This window comes from Pleurodeles waltl, chromosome 10, assembly GCF_031143425.1.
Source record: "Pleurodeles waltl isolate 20211129_DDA chromosome 10, aPleWal1.hap1.20221129, whole genome shotgun sequence".
NCBI classification, from domain to species: Eukaryota; Metazoa; Chordata; class Amphibia; order Caudata; family Salamandridae; genus Pleurodeles; species Pleurodeles waltl.
In genome coordinates, this window is record NC_090449.1 from 722,914,170 (window position 1) to 722,931,978 (window position 17,809).

Below are 17,809 nucleotides of genomic sequence, written 5' to 3' on the forward strand. Positions count from 1 at the left end.
GTTGTGAATTTTTGCACTATATACTTCAACTGATCACAGAAGAAGGTCCATTGAACTGGCAATTACCTTGCTTTATTTTTGAATGCCTGCTAGCTATTCGGCATTACACACATGTTAGCTTCTATGTTCTCTCACAAGTGTTGTGTTTTCTTTCTTTTGCACTTTGAGATATTAAAGATTTTTATCTTAAGTGAAACAATGGGTGCTGTATCTCATTACCTTTTTACTGCATGGCTCATAAAGAGCCAACTGATGGTTCTTGATACTGATTTTTGCTTTACATTGTTTTATGTTTACTTTTTATATTTTATATGTTTTAGCTTCTTGTATTTTATGGATGGCACCCATAATAAATGGCGCTTACACACCATTACCCTTATCAATGTCCCCAAACCCAAATCATGTGAAACAAGATTATACAATGGACCATGGGAAAAAGTCCCTGTAGTGGACATCATACTATTTTAAAATACAATTGTGATATTTGTTCAACAATGTAATATAGAACATTGCTGTCATGAAGGGCCAAAAGTGTGCTACAGAAACCCTCAAAATAAATACATAAAAGTTAACAGATACCCTTCTAGAACCGTGCAATGACCCAGATATGTGAAGCTTTTTTACAAGACTCTACTGATTAGAGTAGATCAGATTTCCACAATGTTTTAGTTATGGATAGGATTAGTATTTTTTTCAATGTTTATGTTACACTGCTCTGACAGCTCAAAGGCTAGTGGCCATGCATTTTTTTATAAAAGGAAATTGTTAGTTATTTCCTATTTTAATAAGTTGCAGAGACAATCTGGGTCCCTCTGATTGCTAGAAAAGACAGGATTGTAGTGCTGCAGTGTTTTTTGCTCTCCCGAAGTATCAATTGCTCTCAGGAAGCATTATTTTAAGGGTCAGTGGAGAGTCTGTGTTGTCGAACGTGATGCTCAGAGAATGTGTTCTACATGTGATGAAACTAAATACAACCATGTTCTACACACGTGTTGGAAAGCAGACAAGTGTGAGGATAGAGTCACAAGCAGCATATACAAAGCAGTCCAGGTTATGGCCGCAAACAGTATGAGTCTTGGTTATAGGAAAAGACAGAAATATATGGCCTTTCTGAAATGAGCTGATTGATCAAGTTTTCTTAGGCACTTTACTCCATACTTTGTATGTCTCCAGTCATTTTAAAAAATATGTTGTTTTAGGTTCACTTGGAAATTTACCTGTTGAAAGAGAACATTTGATGTTTTTCTTGCCAATATGGCAGCAGAGGAATTATGTAGGATTGATTTGAAGAAGGATCTGCTTTGTAACAAAACATATTTGTGGCTTTCATTAGGTCAGATATTTCTTTGTGTGTATGGAGGTTGAATGACCTTAGAGTTGGTTGAGTGCTACAAATAGGGAAATTTGGTGGGGGAGGCCCTGAGAAAACATTGCTTGATTTAGCCAGAAAAGAGGCTGTGAGGTTGGTTATGTTTTTATTAAAGTTGTTTGATAAAGTACTGCACATTTCCTTAGAGTGTTTACCTTTGTCGAAATGCAGTAATACAGAATAAGTTGACAAATATGAAGAGCTCTTTGGTTGGGCATGTAACCTCTGTGATGCATTGTTCATAGTGGAAACCCTTGGAAAATGCTTTCATTGAGATTTTAGTGATTTTCTAGTGATTTTCGTATTGCGTTTGGAATCACTTTTTATTATTTTGGCTGAGTGTTTACCTCCAAAAGGGATATGGTTTGGCTTATTTGTAGTTTTATATCCAAGTTCAACCGACCAGTCCTCCTTCTGTTAGGTTGCAGACGTATGACTTTTACATGGACCACCATGTGAAAAGCCCCTTACTACTTGTAAAGTGGTTGTTTGGACATTTCCATGCCAGTGTTTTTGGAGGTAAATAATTGTTTTTAGAATGAATTTACATCATTTTTTCCCAGCTTCTGATTTTAGTCAAATCCGTAGAGGCTTTGGTTGCCATAGGGATGTTGAGCAAAAAATGAATGATGTGGTTGTCACCCCATTTAATAGGGATATTCTAAGTGAACGAGATAAAGTTTGTTTTGGGGAAAATATAGCACTGAGGATGTGACCAGTCACAAGAGTATGATGCAAATACTGAAAAGCACCCAGAGGCCCATTGAACACAAAGGGAGCCTCTATTTTTACACCTGCTGTTAGCAGACTTTAAACAATGTCGATAAAAATGCTGCAAAGAAATCTCATAGTGTCTTTGCACTATTTGTTCAGCACCCCTAGCGCTTGAATGCCCCCGTTGCATACATTATGCCTGCCGCAGGCATAATGTGGCGCAAGGTGTTACAAAGTGGTGCACTGCAAGCATTGCGCCCTTTTGTATATATGGTAAGGCGTTTCTGGCCTTCCAGTGCCACATTAGCATCAAAAAATTACACTAATGTGGTGTTGGAATGGCGCTAGGCCCACATAAATCTGGACCTATGTTTATTATCGTTTTGTAGGAAAAGGGGTGGGGCACGGGCTATGATAGGGACGGAGGGAGAGTGCTCAGCACTCCCCCTCAGTACATATGTATGTTTGGCCGGCGTCTTGGGCCAGCCAAACACACATGCGCAAGCACTGGGCTTTCTCCAACCTGGCACTGTGTTGCTGGGCTGAAGAGAGCAGGGACAGGCTCCCAGTCTGCTTGGGAGTGCCCCGGCTGCATACTCCAGCCAATCCGAACACTGCTGTCATGCTTTCGGATTGGCTGCCGGGCAGGCTCGGAGCCTGTGCCTGCAGCTGCAGCAGAGGAGTGGTGCGGTGGTGGCGGCGGCAAGAAAGGTAAGTGGGTTTTTGTGTTTTTTTTAATTAAGCCCTCCCCACCCCCACACACGCTGCCCCTACAAAGTGCCACGAGCGGCTCCAGCAATGATAATATTTTGGATGACATGACAGACAGTTAAACATTGTTTGATGGCCTGGAGAAATCCATTATCACGGTACAGCACCTGCAAGCCAGCCAGATAAATGCTGTTAATAGGTATCTGCAAAGCATGTCAAGGTCACTGCTGAAATTGCCAAAAGGATAAGACCTTTGGTTTGCTGCCATGGAGAAGGAGCAATGTCTGTAAAAATGCAGGCGCAAGCAGCACTTGGCAAGCTATGATACTTTCACTAAATCTATCAATTGATTAGCCGTAGCCACAACCACTCTTGCCAGGAAGACTGTCAATATCCAAAATGATGTGGGGCACTGCTGCCAAGATGTTGCACATGGGCTGGTCCAAGTGACCACAGTTCTGGAAAACATGCACCCACATAACCTGACTGTCCCCCACATTTTGCCACCACCTAAAAGTGTAGATGGCTCTAGCCTCAGTGCCACATCTGTGCCAGATGGATGCTGTACCCGACGAACATGATGTCTGGAACAGATATATGCCCACCTCCACATCAATGTCCTGCTGAAAAGGCAACAAACACCAGAGGCTGTAAAAAGTGACTATTGTAAACACTCAGATGTATGAGACTTCTTTGTTATGTTTGTGTTTTCAAACTTTGTTTAAAAAACACACCCTATAAGGATACAGTTGATGATGAAGAATTACATTGTTATAACCTGAATAAAAGGTTACATTTCAGTCATGCACAAAACATTACATCATATGTGTTGTCTATTTCTTAGATGTGGTTATTTTTCTTACCTTAAAAATAGTTGTTGATGATCTCTGTGCATCAAACATGACCCTCTGCTGCACGTGACCCATCCTGCTGAATCTATAGTTGTGGTAGTTCATCATCTGAGTCTGATTCTTGCTCAGTGTTGATGCTGTGCAGACCCTTCCTCATGGGTATTTTGTAGAGAATGTCACATGCGGCAAAGATTTTACAACAGGTCATCAGTTTTGTGGATGCATTAGAATCAAGACTTGAGTATTCCAAAGGTATGTTCAAATATTGATCATGTTGTTGTACTGCCTGTCCCTTCTGATTCTTGAATGCAATTATGGTGTCAGTATCTGAGGGCACAAGCCATACGCACTGCCTCCTTACAAAGTATGAGAAGGATAGACTATCCAGTCATTTTACAAACACACTATTGTATGATTTGAGTTTGCATTTCTCTTACCTAGTAAAATTAAATTGCTAAAATCTCCCTGAGGCTGACTGTTATTTATTCCACTCTGGTGGAACTTCAAGGAGTCATGTGTGCTGTCTGGAATTTAAGCTACAGGGTCAGTTATGACGCATGGGGCATCTTACACTCTCTGTACATTGAGTGAATGTGTGCTGTTCTATTTCTAGAAATCAATTCATTTGCACAGGGGGGCATATGGCAATATGTGTGCCATCAGCACAACTAATTGCAATGGGAAACTGTGCTACCTGATAAAATATTTTTTGGTCTGTTGTAAATATTGGGGCGTATTTGGAAAATAAATATGTTGTTTCACTTTGCTAACCATGATGTTCAGAAACCTGTGGAAAAACCTAGAAAAAACACTTTATGACGCTCCCCGTGCCACTGCTATGACTGCCTGGTAACTGCCAGAAGCTAAAAGGTGTAGACAACACAATACATGCACATGTGGTGGGATTGCATTGCTACTGACAGTTGGGGTCTTTGGCTGAGGTTGTAACTCAGCAATTAAATTCAGAATGACCTCACTACTTAGTCTGTACTTATACATACTTATCATATAGCTCCTCCTTAGTCCGTTCAGACAGAGTGACCTTCACCCTAAATATCCTCTCCTGTCTACTCCTCCTCTCTGCCTACCAGCCAAAATCCTCATCCTCCTCGCCAAGACATACAGAGCCACCAGTCTGAAAGAGCCAGATTCATTTTGGGTGAATTTTTGTAGTTTGCACCTGGTTACCCGGTCACATGATGCACAGTGATGGTGATTGCATTTCTTAAATGGCCATTTTGTGATTATTAATAGTTAGGAAAACCTTTGTACATAGTGTTAGCAATTCACTATTTGCAAACCTCAATGTGCAATTTCCTATTTAGGAATTCCCAAAATACAATTTCTACATGCTGGAAATCAGAAATTGCACCGCCGAAAATGGCTTTTGTACATACTGAAATGGCATTTTGCATTTCCTAATGGCCTGAAATTGCAAACTGTACTGTTAGGAAATACAGAATGTCTTCATGCATATGTCCTGAAGGGCATCCACAAGCAGCTTTATATGGGGGTGGTCAATAAAGCAGGAGTAATGAGTTAAATAAGACTGCAGAAGGGGAGCATCAAACTAGCACTGATTCACTTTAAGAGATGATGAAGTCAGATGTAGGTTGGGTTTTTGTGGACCACTGCTTGCCCTTCAGCAGTCTTTATATGGCATGATTTTTTAAGAGGATTAGGTATTCATCCAGTAATGATTTGTGTAATATGGAAAGAATATCTTTGCCAAGCCAGGTTCAGGGTGAAGGGGAGTTCAAGTTTGAAATCTACCACTAGGCCATAGATAGGATTTCTAATTATGCTCAGGTATCTTGCATTGATAGGCATGCATGACAGGTGATTGAAGTCATAAAAGTCACAAGTTCAAATCCTAGCAAGGCAGAATTATCCTCGGGAGTCAGTAAATTGAACCCCATAAATTATGAAATAGTAAGGCCGGTTTCTCACAGTGCTTAGAAAAAGCAGAAGGTCTATGCAAAAAGGTATTTTTTTATATGATCTCCAGAAAAGATCACAGGAAATGGTTTGTAGTTGGCCAGCTCTGTCTCAAAGGAAAAAATTAACTACATTATTTTTCAAATGATGCTTGTAATGTTGTATGCTGAAATTCTTCTCTCTTTCTCTCTCTCTCTCTCTCTCTCTCTCTCTCTCTCTCTCTCTCTTCCTCTCCCTCTCTCGCATCTCTCTCTCCCTCTTTGTCTATCGTGGTAACTTAATTTGGCATGTTGGCCTTTTTGTTCTCTTTTTTTGTTCATAAGCTGTCTCTTTTTAACCTTGTTCTTAAACTTGTTTAAATTCTATGTAAGAAATTGTGTTATTAGTTGAGGGGTTAAGTACCCACTTGAAGTAATAATCTCAATCCTTGTGGTGAACCTACTAGAGTGATTAAATAAACATGAGCTCAATACCCTGGTAGCTGTGGCACAGAGCAGACAGGCTTAACCTTGAAGTAATGTGTAAATTATTTAACAGTACTAAAACAGTAATAAAGGTGAAATGCAAAACAACGAAAATTCCAAACCGAATTTGAAAATTTGCGAAATTTAATAAACAAAATGACACCAAAATTGTAAAAATCCAAAAAGAAGAAGCGAAGATATGATTTTTTAAGGTTTAAGTGGAATAGCACCAAGAAATACAAGGTGCCAATGGTAGTTAATGGTCGTGATAGAACAATCAGTGTCCATGATGGATTGAAGATCAGATACCCTAACTAGATTAATCCTATTCAAGGATTTAACCTTCTGTCTTTAGTCCTTTAATTCCATGTCCAGCACAGGAGTACATTAGTAAAGCCCCCTGGACCTCAGGGGAGGCATTAAGAGACTCACAGGGTGGTAAGCAGAGGCCAACAGGAGGGCCTAGTCAAGGTCCACTTACCACCGGACAGCTTGAAGTTGTTATGTCCTGGTAGCTTTGACAGGAGGTCAGTCTTCTGACCCGTGGAGTCCACCTTGTTGTCCTGGGTACAGGAGGGAGAGAAGTCTTCTACGGTTGTCTCAGGTCACAGACAGCAGTTTCAGTCCTCTACTGATCTTCCACAGCTCATGGATGTCTAAAGGATTTTTGGGGCACTGGTCAAGATTTATTTTACAGCCCTCTGTTTGCAGCAACTCTGAATTTCTTACCGCTTTTCAGCTCATTCAAACCCTTTTGTTGCCAAATCTGCTTGTTACCCCAAATGTAGAAAACGCATGCTAAAGGTAATTGTTAGATGATTACTAGAGTAGTGAATAATATTAAACTAGGACATACATACAATGTGCTTCAAACTGAAGCTTTCATTGCTGAATATTTGTAATAACAAATATATCCCCCTTCACTACTGACGTTCTTCCTGAAAATCAAAGCAATACTCTGAGGATTTTCACCATTCCATAATGACTTTCTTCTCATTTTAATTCTCCTGCCTTAGTCCTCTATTCCACTTTATGTGTGTGAACTTCTCTGTCTAGACAAATGCCCGTCTCTGCTGAGCAAGGCAAATGGAACAGAGCAGGATACAGAAGATGTGCAGGGACATAAGTAGAGCAGTACAGCGAGAGACATGACGTAGAGGGAGAAGTTGCAAGAGATAGAGATGATGTGGAAAGATATTTGAGCCACAGATAGAAGTAAAGTATATATAGAAAGGTGATACAGTCAGCTGGAAATATAAGGAGAGGTTACAAAGATGAAAACCTAGGTAGAGAAAGAGAGGCAGAAAAATGGGTAAGGTTTTAGAATGTAGAACAGACAGAAAGAGATATGGAAAAGGTAATCTAGAGAAAGGCAGAAGAGTACAGTACACTAAGGGGTGTGGTAGAGAGAGTTACTGATAAAAAAGGTTAGTTAGAGAGTAGTAAACAAAAGGAAGGTGTAGACAGGGAGAATAAAGGACAAATAAAGAGATGAAAGAGAAGGTGAGAGCAAATTGTGAAGAGGTATAGAAAAATGGATCAGGTAAAGAGAGTAGTGTAGAAAACAGAGAAGTAGAGAGAGGTGATGAGTAGAAGGAGAATCGTGGTGTAGAGAGAAAATAGGACATTGAGAGACATATGTAAAATAGAGAAGTAGAGGTGAGGCTTACACAGAGGTACAGAGTTGTGAGACAGACAACGAGGAAGTGATGGTGAGGTAGAGAAAATTGAGGGGTTGAGGTGAAATGAAATGGAGAAGTAGGTCTGTAGACAGAGATAGTAGTTGGTGTGTGAGAGGGAGACGCAAAGGAGTTGATAATAGAGAAAAATAAGTAGAGAAATAGAGGTACCTGAAGGGTGCATGATATTTACAAAGAGGAAAGAAAAGGAACAGCGGAGAATGAGAGAAAGAGGAGGTTGAAAGGTGAGGTAGTGAACCTTATGCTGAGCTAAATTTACAGGTAAGATACTGAGAGAAAGATGTGTGGTATACAGCTGAGGTAGTGAGGGATCAGTGTGGTAGACAGAAAATAGAGGAAGAGGTTAGGAGGAGTGGTAATGCAGAAAAACAACTGAGCAAGAGGTAAAGGAAGATAACACAACAAAGGCATGGGGAGAGACATACAAAGATAGAAACAAGGTTATGTGAGAAGTGAAATTGATGGAGGAGAGATACAGGGAGGACACACGGAAAACGCTCAGTGAGGTAGAGACAAAGGATGAGGTAGAGAGTTGAATTAGAGGGAGGGGATTCATAGTGATGGATGTAGATATATAGGCACAGAAAGTGAGAGAGAGAAGAGCTAGGTCATGAGTGAGAGGTAGAAATGAAGTTGAGTGGGATATTTTGGGTATATTGAGAGAGAGGTGAGGTAAAGGGAGCTGAGTTAGAGAGTGAGAATGAAAGCATATGGAGAAGGGGAGATGGAGAGATAGAGAGTGGTTTTGAAGCGGGGTTGACAGAGATGAAGGGAGGTGAATTAAAGAGATATAAATTTAATGGAAAGCCTAAGAAAAGGCAACAACTGCCTTAGGCTGCAAGTTACTTTGTTGAGTTGCGCAAAAGGGAGAAAGCAGAGCAGATGCATATTATTAAAAATGTCCCACTGCTGCTCACTGCCCCTGCACTGGTGCACAACCTTTGCACTACGGCGCAGAGATGTATGTCTGCTATCTACTACAGCGTGTAGACTGGAAACATACAGTGGTGGCCAGCAGGAAACAAAACTGGTGGGGCGAATATTTAACCCACTGATAGGCACTGGTAAAAAAAGCAGTGTCCGTAGGCTCAAAGCTCCCAACCGTGGTCCAATTTGAACAATGTTTACTATGGGCCACGATTGAGAGCTCTGGAGTTGAGGCTGAGGACACTGCGAGTTTCTCACAGTGCCTTTTATTAAGTTGAATCAAATTAAAATAAACAAATATTAATTTACTTACCCACTGCTCCTGTTCACCTCTCCAGTCAGTGGCTCCGCCAGCACAAGCAGCAGTATCCAAAAACCTCATAAAACCCCCCCTACCAACCCTGGCGCTGCTCTCATGATGCTCATGCAGCATAAGGGATTCATCAGGATTGGTTGGAATGCATTGGTTTGACACTCCTTTAGGCCCTAGAGGCCAGTCCTTGTTTTCCACCCAGCTGTCTAAGACAGCTCAGGTTGGAGTGTTTAAAGTACACGTCAGGCTGGCTGTCACAAGACAGTCTGCCATAGTGACATGCACACTTTAAACTGAAGTGCACACTTTGGCTCCCAGCTGCAGGTCCCTCCCTCAGACTTGCCTTCTGCCAAAGTGAAAAATAAAATGGTAATACATTTATTTATTACCACTTTATTTTTCATGTTTCCTTCACTCTCAGTGATGCTTCTCTGCCCTCATGGAGGCACCCCTGCTGGAAACATACCCTTCCAGTACGAAATGTTATGCCTAGACAAATTCTTCAACATTACAGACATTGTATATGTGCTATACACTGTAGAAATGGGTTGAATCTTAGCAGAAACAAAACATTACTCCATTATAGTGCCTGCTTCGGTTAGGTGTTCTGTTTTTTATTCAAAGCCCATTATAGCTATCTATAGTAGATCAGTCTTTGAGTTAAAAAAAATCTCTTGGGGACAGATGTACAAGGCCCTACCACCACCAGAGCATCACTTTTTGCGACGCTCCGGTTGCGCTACACACTTCTCCATTTATGCACGAATGTGTAACGCCACTTTCTTGTAAATATGGGCCCCTCCAACACAGTTTTATACTTAAAGGGGCATGCTATGGGTATTGCAGCGGGCATTCCCCCGCAACACCCATTGCTTTTAACGGAGCCCCAGATTTACAAGAATTCATAAATACAAGGCAGTGCCAAAATCTAAAGCCATCCCATGGCGGTACAAGGAATACTTTCATTCCTCCTTGTTTTTTGCTTTTTTTGTGTGCTGCATTCTGCAGCACACTTAGAAGAAGTAAAAAGCCATGGATGATTGTTTATGTGCAGGATGGGACACCTTCCTGCACATAAACAATCACACCCCTCACCGTAGATACCTTTGTACTATGGTGCAAAGATGCCTGCGTTGGCGCAGGCTGCTTAATTTAGCACAAGGTAAAACGCAGGGGTGCGCCATATTCTTGTAAATACGGCACATCCCTGTTATTCAAAACTGGCACAGCAAAAAAACTTTGACATGCCCTACTTTTAAATTACATACACACTGTCTTAGGAATAATTTATAAATATTTAAAAAGAAGGTTTAGGCTTGTCAAAAAGGGTTATTTTGGCTAGTCGAATTTGCCATTATACCCTACACAGCCAGGCTACTGGTGGCAGGCCTGCAGTCATGTTTACATTGTCGCTGTAGTGGATGGCACAATGGGTGCTGCAGTCCAGTTGAGACATTTAACACACAGTCCCTGGGCACACTTTGGAGCTTTATAATGGAGACTTATAGGTACGTTAAATATGCCTATCAGGTATTTACTAATGTCATCATGTTCAAAGGTGTAGCTCAAGGACTTCACCTCTGGCTAGCACAAGTAAAGTGTACAGAGTTTGACAGCTAGCAAAAATAGGGTTCGGTAAAAGGCAAGAAAAAAATCTGAGGTGACCCAGCAGAAAGGGCAAATTTCCAACATTCCAGAACAGATGCTGTGATCCACAAAGCATTTTTCCATGAATAGGTGTCACTTACTGTAGGACATTTAGGCGTAAGCCAACAGTAAGCCACACCCACTTACAACAAAATCTTTTTGAGTCAAGCTTTTAATGTTGACTTTCAATGTTGTCATAGTGTATTTATCATGTTTTGTTTAGATGGTGAAAGATTTAACAATAACACAGCTCTATTATTTAGCACATTGAATATGGTTCATAACACAATCTTCACAGTATATTTATTTATATAACGTAAAAATCACATTTTTTCATTCTTTAGGTTCAAGCCTACCAGACAACCCAGCTGTCTGGTTTGCTAAATACATTGTGGGTATATTCAGAAAGCTACCCATTGCTTACCATTGACCTTATAGTTTGTGGTTTGTAACTCATATTTTCTGGCTTTTTATCTGCTGGCTTTATTTGATATTAGACTGTCCAGGGTGAGTATGTTTCTCCCAAGGAGCAAAGCCTTTTTACACCAACTCCCTTTGCATTCTTCCACCAGGGCTCCTTTCTGCAAACAGGCCAGCAAATCTTGTTCGTATTTTGTCACATTAGCTCTGCATTCAAAGACAGAGATCAAATGTCAGGCCCTGTCTTCTGAGGGAGCTTGTGATTACTTTTCTTTCTCAGACTTCAAAGTGAGAGGATTTATGTGATAACCTTGGTGGATACTGGAGGTAGGAAAGGTTTTATTCTAGCACACAACAACATTTAAATAAACTGTGCAAGAATTTCAGAATATATCAGAATTATGAATGCTCAATTGAAGTACGATTAAAACAAGTCAAAACACCTGGTGATACAAGTCCCACACATTATTATTTGTGCTCTGTATAGTTTTATTAGTAAAACTCTGTCTGTGCAAACATAAAAGTAATTTTAATTGAAAATGTGTTGCCTGTAATGGCAGTGTGCTACCACACCATGCATACTCCACTCTATGCCACCCCACTCTATACTGCATCACTCCATGCCACTGCACTCTACTCTACACCACACTACTTTACACCTCTTGTGCCACGGTATTTTGCACCACTGCACTCTACTTCATTCTGCACCACTGCACTCAAAGCCACTTCATTCTATGCCTCTCTACTCAATTCCAATGCGCTCTATGCAATTGTACTCTACACCACTCCATTCTAGGGCACTATACTCTACGTCCCTCTGCAAAACTACACTCTACACCACTTCACTCTATGCCAGTACACTCTAAGTAAATGCACTTTACTCTGTAACACTCATTTCTATGCCAGTCCACTGTACGTCACTCTAATCTACTCTGCACAACTGCACCCTACACCACTTTACTCCACACTATTACATTCTACTCCACCCTACACCACTGCAATTTACCCTGCACCACTCCACTCTACGCCACTTCACTGTACTCTGAAACAATCTAATCTAAGCCACTTCACTCTACATCGCTCTACTCCACTCTGCGCCACTCTTCTCTATACCACTGCACTATACCTCTCTCTGCTCTAAATCATTGCACTCTATCCCACTGAACTCTATGCCAATGTGCTCTATACAGCTGCATTCTATGTCACTGCACTCTACTCCATTGTATTCTACTCTGCACCACTGTACTCTATGCCACGCAATGCCAAAGCATTCTACTCCACTCCGCACCACTGGATTTTACAAAACTCTGCTTTGCAACACTGCACTATCTGCCACTGAACTCTGCACCACACGACTCTGCACTACTGCACTCTATGCCAATGCACTCTATCCCACTGTACTCTGCATCACTCCTCTATACACAACTCCACTCTGCACCACTCTGCTCCACTCTACTCTCTACCACTGAACTCCACGCCACTCCACACTATGCCACTACACTCTGCACCACTGTACTCTAATATACGCCACTGCATTCTATGATGCTGCATTGAATGCTGCTGAATTCGATGCTGCTGCCCTCTATGCCACTGAAATCGACATCACTATACTCTGCAACATTCTACCCCAATGTACTCTAAAGGAGTCCATTCTACTCCACTCCACTCCATGCCACAGCACTCTACACCACTGTACTCTACTCTGTACCACTGTGCTCAATGCCACTGCACTCTGCACCACTCTATTCAACACCACTCTATTCAACACCACTCTATTTTACGCCACTCCATCCTACACCACTGCACTCTACAACACTCCACTCTGCAACACTACACTCTGTGCCACTCTACTATGCACTACTGCATTCTATGCCAATGCACTCTACGCCATTGTACTTTATGCCATTCTGCTCTACATCACTCCACTCTGTGCCACTGCACTCAGAATCACTCCTCTCTAACCACTGCACTCTGCATCACTCCACTGTAAACCGCTGCTCTCTGCATCACTCCACTCTAAGGCACTGCACTCTGCAACACTCCACTCTTTGCCACTGCACTCTATGTCACTGTACCCTATGTCACTCTACTCTGCACCACTCAACTCTGTGTCACTGCACTCTACTCTACTGCACTATACTATGCAACACACTAAACCAATGCACTCTACTCAAGCTCACTCCACTCTATTCCACTCTACTTTACTCCATTGTACGTAACTCCACTCTATGCCACTCCACTCTACAACACTCTACTCCACTCTTCGCCATTCCACTTTACGACACTCAGCACCACTCTCCTCCCTGCCACTTTTAGCCATGCTGAACAATAGGCACACTGGTGTACAACATGGCTAAAACACATTGGCAAACCAAATAGCTCTTCCATAGGCAAGACCTATTGGCTATGCCAATGCTTGTGCTTTTTCTAGCGACTCGCAAAGACATTTTGCTCCTCATAACAATGCTATCCAACCGTGGGACAAGGCTCAATAAAACTAAGAGCGTATGTTGCTGATAAGGGAACTGCCTTCAGACCCACTTCCGGAGTGTTTTGGTTTTACAAAGCATTCCTGTGAGCAACTAGCCCGTGACCAAGCGAAGGGCCAATAAACCGAAGGACATTCGCGCAGAAAGTTCGGCTACTGCAAGTAAAAAGCAAAATGACCAAAAATAAACCCCCTAACGCTAGAAAGGGAGCTTCTCTAGAGGTGTAATTTTTCTATGAAAAAAAAAATATTCTGAATTTGGAGGTAGGACATATTTCCACCTAGCGACCTGATGATGCAGAAATGAGCGTGGCTTAGAAACCGGATAATGCTCTGACGTATTTTATTCTCTCTGAATTGGGTGTCATTCACCCCAAGTCATCTGCGTGCTTTGCAGGTTTTACTTGAAACACGTGCATATGAAGACACAATATCCCGCGAACCCGGATATGCATGTTAGCTGCCGCATTCACCCACACAGCTTCTAATTAACCCTCTTTGACTTAATCATTGTGACTGGAAACCGCCTTCAGCCTCGGGCTAACTAGGTTAGTGTTTCTTCTGAAGGACGTGGTGACATTACTGGTCACTCGCTGTTGTCAACACATGGCCCCTTTGAGCGAACTCAGCATTCTCTTTGACAGCGTACATGCAATCTTGTTAATAAATAACCCAAACCAGCATTTACTTGAAAAGCTATTAAGCATGAGCAGCACTAAATGGAGACCAAAATTATGATGAAGGAGATTGCTCGAAGCCAATGGAAATGAGAGAGTAGGGTGAGTGGGGCTTCAGGAATGCGACTCTGGCATACGTTTACAGTGATTGCTAGGTTCATGCAGTGGGAGTGCAAGACAAAGGCCGCAGTATCATTCGAGTGTCTATTTGGTGAACAGCATCGCCTCGTTTCCTGCATCATGCGATTTGATGTCCGCAAAGCGGCATTACGTTTAAAATCGATGGAATGAAACATAGTATCTGTGAACCAATGTAGGGAGGAGGTGGATTTCAAATGGAAACTTCCAAATGTCAGATGTTTATTAAAAAGATTTGGATAAGATCATAAACTGTTTTTGATGGGTGTTATTTCATGTTCTTGCTGGTTGGATAAGACAGTGCTTGCTCAAAACACTTTTTACCATCCAATGTTGAAAACAGGATTCTAGAGGCACAAATATGGGTCAAAAACGTTTGTGAATTGTAAATTGTATTTATGTAGTGCTTACTACCCCTGACTAGGGGTTGAAGCACTATGCGGCAAGTAGCACTCTACTCAGAAACCCAGGATTAGAGTCTAATAGTTAGTAGATTAGTAATAAGTGCTATTTTTTTCTTTCTTTGTACATTAGTTTTGATTAGTTTATGTTCTTGATTTCTTGTGCCTCTAGCAGAGTTTAGAGTAGGGATAGAAACATACAAATGGTTTTGAAAAAAGGAGAAGTAGAAAGGGCCTTATTTAGATTTCGGCGGATGGGTTACTCCCTCACAACACTGAGGGATATTCCGTCCACTGAAATATAAATCCCTTTATTTCCCAAGGGATTTATATTTTTGGCAGGTGGGAGATCCGTCACCGTTGGGACGAATTAACCCATCCGCCGAAATCTAAATCAAGCCCTAAGTTCATGGCAGTCAGAACAATTAATGGCATTTTTAATAGAAACTGAAATTAACTTACAAAACATATTCCCATTAAACTGGGTCTGGGTTTAGTAGCTGAAGTAAACTCCTTCCCTTAAATGACCATATGTACATAGAAGAAGCAATATTTACATGGTTTGATGTACGCGTACATATATTTTGTGGTGAAGCATTGAAATATATTTTTCTTTTTTTATTTCTTTGCTATTCTTTTTATCCTCTAACTATAATTAACTTACACATGCATTTAAACACATGCCACTTTATAAAGTTTTTGCAGCAGCTATGAACCCCTCTGTATATGCACCTATATGTCACACCGAAGCAGCAATATTGACATGGTCTGATACACACATGTATCTTGTGGCATAATATAAATATTTTCTTCTTATATTAATGTGTCTGCTTATAACAGGAAGCATCGTTCAATGTACAATGACACATGTATAACATCAACCTTATCTCCATATCATGAGAAGCAGTTTGCCATATCTGAGTATACTGTTGTGGTAGACTGTTGTGTTTGGAATATAGTTGTCATGTAGTGACTAATCTTTTGAAGCTGAGATGGCTGTCAGTGGTTCTTATGTGTGTGGGTAGCGAATTCCATAGTTTGGTTGCTTGAACGGAGAACGATGCTCCACCCGTGGTTTATTTTCTTGCACACAGGAATTTTGAGGCGCAGAGCCATTGTGCAGCGTAAGTTCCTTTGTGGTATGTATTTGTTGATTTTCATCCTCATAAAAAGTGGTCCTTTGTTATGTATTGCTTTGTATGTAATACAAAGTAGCTTGAAGGTAGGTCTTCTGGCAACTGGTAACAGGTGTAAGGCCCTCAAAGCAGGGTAGATTTGTGATTGTGGCTTTACATGTAGGAGTCTAACAGCCATGTTCTGAATTCTCTATAATGTTCTAATACTCGACAAAGAAGGGCCATGATAGAGATCATTAGTGTAATCCTCTTTTGATAGGACTTGAGAGATGCTAGCTTGAGCCTTGTCGGGGAATCCTAGTTGCAGGAAGTTGTGTTGAAGAGTTTTTATTGTGAGAAAGTTTGATTTGGCTACCTTTTCCACATGTGCATTAATTGACATCTTGGCATCCATGGTAATTCTGGGATTTCTTACCTCCTTAGATATTTTTAGAGGTGGTCCTAGATCGTCAGGCTAGGCACAGAGAGGGTCATAGTTTTTTCGGAATAACCACAGGTGAGTATTTTGGTTTTGGATGCATTCAATTAACTCCATATCGTACATTGGTCAGCATCTTGGAGGAAAGTAAAGATTGTTGATGTTCCAATGTCCTAAGGGCTTGCTAATTTCAGAAGTATCTGTTTATTATCTGAGTAGTTATAGCAGGGGAGGTCAAAATCATTGACCAGGCCTGCTAATGATTTTATGTAGATGTTGAAAACATGGGTGAGATGATTGAGGCTTGATGGACGCCTGCTTTAATGCTGTATGGTTCAGAAGAGAAAGGAGGAGTATGTGTAACATTTGTTCTGTTGTGTAGGTGTGATGTAATACAAGCAAGATCTGTGCTCTGTATTCCAGCTTCCTCAAATCTTTGGATTAGTGTGTTATGATCCACTACATCAAAAACAGCTGAAAGGTCCAAGAGACGAATGGCGGCAACCCCATTCTGGAATAGTATGTTTTTGAAATTTATTCCAGATAGAAAATAGGGCTGATTCAGTGGCTGTTCCTGAGAGAAAACCAGTTTGGAAATTGGAAAGTATGGAATTGTCTTCAATTAATTGTGACATGTGAGTGTTCTTTCTGTAAGTCTGCCTGTTTGCTGTGGATCTCTAGTTCCCGGGGTCTTGATTGTCCAGGTTAAATTTCTTTTAATAACGGCTGTATGTATACCTTTTTTAAGTCTTCTGGGAAAACTCCTGTTGTTAAGGAGTTGTTGATGAGTGTTCTGACTGATATACCTGCTGAATTTGTTAAAAATATTTTTTTTGAAGATTTGAGGTGGACAAGAGACAGAAGGGCAATCAGCTGGCTTGCTGGCTTTGACAAGATCCAGAAATTCCATCAGTGATAGTTCTTGGAAGGATCATAGAGGCTGTGTTTGCCTTTCCCTGGAGAGTTGTGTTGCAAATGGATTAGGACCATTGGTTTATTTGTTATTCATTTAAGAATCCAACATGTTTTCTTTAGTTGTCTAATGATATGTCAGTTTGTGACAAAATTCTTGTGAAATGGGATAGATAATATGCATTTTGGCTCAGAGAATTCTGTGAGTATTTTATGAAATTCGGTATTGGTATACTTTGCATTATTGATTTGGCTAGAATATCATAGGTTTTTTGCCTTTTTGATTGCTCACATGTATATTTTGTTATGTCTGTGTAGGGGTATATTGTCTTCATGTTTGTTTCAAGCCAGTTGCGTTGAAGCTTATGAGCTTTTGATCTTTTTTAATTCAGCATTCATCTAAGGTGCCTGTTTACTTTGTTATGCATAGACGTTTTCAGAAGAATTAAGAGATCAAATACTGACTGAACCCATCCATAGACTGTTTGTACAAAATTGATTTTGACCAGATCGGCAGACAATCAGGTTTTCTAGTTCCTGCAAAGAAAGCTTGTTTCTAGCTCAGTATTTAGTTAATGGTAAGGT